The sequence below is a fragment of the Phyllostomus hastatus genome, unplaced genomic scaffold (assembly GCF_019186645.2).
Source record: "Phyllostomus hastatus isolate PE091 unplaced genomic scaffold, TTU_PhHast_1.1 phas_scaffold_21, whole genome shotgun sequence".
Classification (NCBI taxonomy): Eukaryota; Metazoa; Chordata; class Mammalia; order Chiroptera; family Phyllostomidae; genus Phyllostomus; species Phyllostomus hastatus.
Genome location: NW_025334017.1, coordinates 18,428,099 through 18,433,729, shown reverse-complemented (window position 1 = coordinate 18,433,729; position 5,631 = coordinate 18,428,099).

Here is a 5,631-nt window from a genome sequence, read left to right as displayed (position 1 = left end):
TATTGGGATTAATTGAAAATAATTTTGATCATTTCTTTTTCTATTTATTTTTATTTTTTATTTAATAATTTCTGTATTGTATTTTTATTACCATTTAGTCTCCCTATACCCCACTACCCCCACCACAATCACCACACTGTTGTCCATGTCCATGCGTCCTGTTTCCTTTTTTGCTGGATCCCTCCACCCCCTACCCTCCCTGCCCTTAGCTGTCATCCTGCTCTCTATGAGTCTGTCTCTGTGTTGCTTATTAGTTCAGTTTGTTCTTAGATTCCATATATGAGTGAAAGCACATGGTATTTGTCTTTCTCTGTCTGCCTTATTTCACTTAGCATAATGTTCTCCAGGTCTATCCATATGGTTACGAAGGGTAAAACTTTCTTATTTTTCACAGCCCAGTAGGATTCCATTATGTAACTGTCCCATGGTTGTCTTATCCACTGGTCTACTGATGGACACTTGGACTACTTCCATATCTTGGCGATTGTAAATAGCGCTGCAGTGAACAAAGGGGTACTTATGTTCTTTTGAATTAGTGTTTTTGGTTCCTTTGGATATATTTCCAGAAGTGGGATTGCTGGGTAAAAAGGCACATCCATTTTTAATTTTTTGAGGTACCTCCATACTGCTTTCCACAGTGGCTGCACCAGTCTGCATTCCCACCAACAGTGCAGAAGGGTTTCCCTTTCTCCACATCCTGGCCAGCACTTGTTGTTTGCTGATTTTATTGATAATAGCCATTCTGACAGGTATGAGATGGTATCATTGCAGTTTTAATTTGCATTTTTCTGATGATTAGTGACATTGAGCATCTTTTCATATGTCTATTGGCCATCTGTATGTCCTCTTTGGAGAAGTGTCTGTTCAGGTCATTTGCCCATTTTTTAATTGGGTTGTTTATTTTGTTTGGTGTTGAACTTTGTAAGTTCTTTATAAATTTTGGATATTAACCCCTTATCAGATGTATTGGCAAATATGTTCTCCCATTTGGTAGGTTGTCTTTTTATTTTGTTGATGTTTTCCTTTGCTGTGCAAGGACTTTTCAGTTTGATTTAGCCCCATTTGTTTATTCTTTCTTTTGTTTCTCTTGTCTGGGAAGATACATCTGATAAAATACTGCCATGAGCTATATCCAAAATTTTGCTGCCTATGTTTTCTTCTATGATTTTTATGGTTTGGGGCTTAAATTAACATTTAAGTCTTTAATCCATTTTGAATTTATTCTTGTGTGTGGTATAAGAAAGTGGTCTAGTTGCATTTTTCTGCACCTGTCAAATTTTCCCAACACCATTTGTTGAATAAACTATCTTTAGCCCATTGTACATACTTACTTCCTCTGCTGAATATTAATTGACTATAAAGGTGTGGATTTATTTCTGGGCTCTCTATTCTGTTCCACTGATTTGTGGGTCTGTTTCTATACCAGTACATGCTGCTGTGATTACTATGGCTATATAGTATAGTTTGATATTAGGTAACATGATTCCTCCAATTTTGTTCTTTCTCAGGATCACTGTTGCCATGAAGGGCCTTTTGTGGTCCCATATAGATTTTTTAAGTATTTGTTCTAGTTCTGCAAAATACATCATTGGAATCTTGAAGGAATTACATTAAATATATAGCATACTACCCAAAGCAACTTGGGTAGTATGCTTTGGGTAGTATGGACATTTTAATGATGTTAATTCGTCCTATCCATGACCATGACTTGTGCTTCCACTTATTTGTATCTTCTTCAATTTCTTTAGTGTCTTATAATTTCCCAAGTACATGTCTTTTACATCCTTGGTTAGATTTATTCCTAGGTATTTTATTCTTTTTGAAGCAATTGTGAATGGGATTGTTTTTTTAATTTCCCTTTCTGTTAGTTACTGGCATATAAAAATGCAACTGATTTCTGAATGTTAATTTTGTATCCTGCTACTTTGCTGAATTCTTTTATCAGTTCTAGTCGTTTCTTGGTGGAATCTTTGGGGTTCTCTGTGTACAGTATCTTGTCATCTGCAGGAAGTTTTACTTCTTCCTTTCCAGTCTGGATGCCTCTTATTTCTTGTCTGATTACTGTGGCTAGGACTTCCAGTGCTATGGTGAATGAGAGTGTAAAAGCAGACATCCCTGTCTTACTCCCTATCTAAAAGGGAATGCTTGGAGTTTTCGCCCGTTGAGTATGATGCTGGCAGTGGATCTGTCATATATGGCCTTTATTATGTTTAGGTATATTCCTTCTATTCCCACTTTGCTGAGTTTTTATCATAAATGGGTGCTGGATTTTGTCAGATGCTTTTTCTGCATCTGTTGATACAGTCATGTGGTTTTAACCCTCACTTTGTTTATGTGATGAATCACATTTATTGATTGCAAATGTTGTTCCAACCTTGCATTCCTGGACTAAATCCTGTTTGATCATGGTGTATGATCTTGTTGATGTATCGTTGTATTTGGTTTACTAATATTTTGTTGAAGATTTTAGCATCTATGTTCATCAGCAGTATTAGCCTATAATTTTCTTTCTTTGTAGTGCCTTTATCTGGTTTTGGAATTAGGATAATGCTGGCCTCATAAAATGAGTCTGGGATCTTCCTCTTGGATTTTTTGAAATAGTTTGAAGAGAGGTATTAGTTCTTCTCAGAATGTTTGTTAAAATTCACCTGGAAGGCTTCCAGTCCAGGGCTTTTGTTTGTTGGTAGTTTTTTGATCACTGCTTCCATTCACTAGGTGTAATCTGTCTTTTCAGATTCTCTGATTCTTCCTGATTTATTTTTGGAAGATTCTATGTTTTTAGGAATTTATCCATTTCATCCAGATTGTCCAGTTTGTTGGCATATAGTTGTTCATGTTTTCTTACAATCCTTTGTACATCTTTGGTGTCAGTTGTTATTTCTCCTCTTTCATTTCTCATTTTATTTATTTGGGTCCTCTTTTTTTTTAATACGTCTGGTTAAAGGTTTGTCAACCTTGTTTATCTTTTCAAAGAACCAGCTGTTGGATTCATTGATTGTATCATAAAAGACTCTATATTTCATTTATTTCTGTTCTAATCTTCACTATTTTCTTCCTTCTACTGACTTTGGACTTTGTTGTTCTTTTTCAGGTTCCTTTAAGTTAAAATTAGATTGTTTATATGAGCTTTTTCTTGTGTTTTGAGGTAGGCCTGTAATGCCATGAATTTCCCTCTTAGGGTTGCTTTCCCAATGTCCCACAAATGTAGGATGTTGTGTCCTCATTTCCATTTGTTTCAAGGTATCTTTTGATTTCTTCCTTGACCTCATCGTTGACCCATTCATTGTTTAATAACATGCTATTTACCCTCTACATCTTTGTGTGTTTTTCAGTGTTCTTGTGATTGATTTCTAGTTTCATCACATTGTGGTCAGAAAAGATGCTTGATATAATTTCAGTCTTCTTAAATTTATTGGGACTTGTTTATGTCTTTACATGTAGTCTATCCTAGAAAACATTCCATGTGCACTTGAAAAGTATGTGTATTCTGCTTTGGGCTGAAATTCTCTGGAGATAACAATTAAATCCATTTGATTTAGTGGGTCATTTAAGGCTGCTGTCTTCTTGACTTTCTGTATGAAAGATCTATCCATTGAAGTCAAAGGGGTGTTAAAAATCCCCAACTATAACAGTATTTCTGACAATCTCCCTTTATGTCCATCAAGATTTGCTTTACATATTTAGGTGCTCCTTTTGGGGGTATGTAAATGTTTTCTAGGGTTATGTCCTCTTCTTCGATTGTTCCCTTTATTATTATGTAGCATCTTTCTTGTTTCTTACTATAGTCTTTGTTTTAAAGTGTATTTTGTTGGATATAAGTATTGCTACCTCATCTTTTTTTTTTATTTCCATTTGCATGAAATATCTTTTTCTATCTCTTTGCTTTTAGTCTGTGTGTATCTTTCGATTTGAGGTGGGTCTCTTGGAGACAGCATATATATGGGTCTTGTTTTCTGATCCATTCAACTACCCTATGTCTTTTGGTGGGAGTGTTTAAGCCACTTATATTTAAGATGATCATTGATTGTTAATGTATTTAGTGCCATTTTATCGTTAGACTATTTTCCTGTTTTCTTTCTCTTCTTCTTAAAGCAAGTCCTTTTATATTTGTTGCAGTACTGGTTTGGTGTTAACAAACTCCTTTAGCTTTATCTTGTCTGCAAAGCTCCTTATTTCTCCTTTGATTTTAAATGATAGCCTTGCTGGGTAAAGTAGCCTTGGTTGTAGTTCCTTGCTTTTCATCACTTTGAATATTTCATGCCAGTCCCTTCTGGTCTGAAATGTTTCTGTTGAGTAATTGGATGACAGTCTAATCGGTGCTCCCTTCTATGTAACTACCTGCTTTTCTCTTGTGGCTTTTAAGATTCTCTCCTTGTCTTTAAGCCTTGTCATTTTAATTATGATGTGTCTGGGTATAGGCTTTTTGGGTCGCACTTGTTTGGGACTCTCTGAGCTTCCTGGATGTGTGTGTCTTTTTCCTTCACCAGATTAGGGAAGTTTTCAGTCATTATTTCTTCAAATAGATTCTCAACCCCTTGCTCACTCTCTTCTCCTTCTGGTGTTCCCATATGCAGATGTTATGTTCCATGTTGTCCAAAATGTTTCTTAAGCTTTCCTCATTTTTTTTAATTCTTTTTTCTTTGTGCTGCTCTGCCTGGGTGTTTTTTCCTACCTTGTCTTCCAAGTCACTGATTTGATCCTCTGTTTCATCTAACCTATTGTTTATTCCTTCCGGTGTATTATTTCAGATATTGCATTCTTTATTTCTGACTGGTCCTTTCTTATGTTTTTTATGTCTTTTTTCATTCTGTTGAGTATCCTTATACTGTCATTACTCTAAACTCTCTATCTGAATCAGTTGCTTGCCTCTGTTTCATCTAGTTCTTCTGGACAGTTCTCTTGTTCTTTCATTGGGGGTCTGTTTCTTTGTCTTCCCATTTTGGCCGTGTCTTTGTATTTGTTTCTATGTATTAGATAGATCTGCAAGACTCTGCTGCACGTCTAAGTCAAACCCTGCCTGTGACTGGCCCTGTGCAGCCTGCTTGGTGCTATTAGTGATCCTTCTGCATGTGGCTCCCTCTGCTGGGCCTGGGTTTGTGCAGAAAGAACCAGACTGCACACCAAGGACTGCTTTTACCGGCACCAGGTCTTGGGGTGCATCAGCTGAAGCCTCAGAGCTTCCAGCAACCTGCCTCTGTCTGCAGGCTTTCTGCAGGGTTAAAGAGTGAAAGTCTTCCAGTTGTACTCCTCAGTAGCAGGACTTAAGTACAAACAGGGTGGGACACAGTAATTCCTGCCAGCGGGGCTGTTGCTTCCCCTCAGGCAGATGCCACTTGGAGAGGATTGCTGTGCCTGAGAGGGCAGCCTCGGCAGTATGGGGAATGACTCAGCACAGGATTCTGGCAGCTGACCTTTCAGCTCTCTCCCCAGAGCCACTCACCCCACACTCTCCTCGAGTGTCTCTAGTCCACCCTGCCTTTCCTCTGCCGGAGCCCAGGCTAAGTGGCTGCAAACAGAATTTTGTGCATTGGCCCTTTAGGAAGCTGTCTGAGTCTCCAGCTATCTCTCCCTCGCAGACAGAAATCTGGCTACTCTTCACAGCTGTACATTATTTGGGTTCCTTTCCCGGTT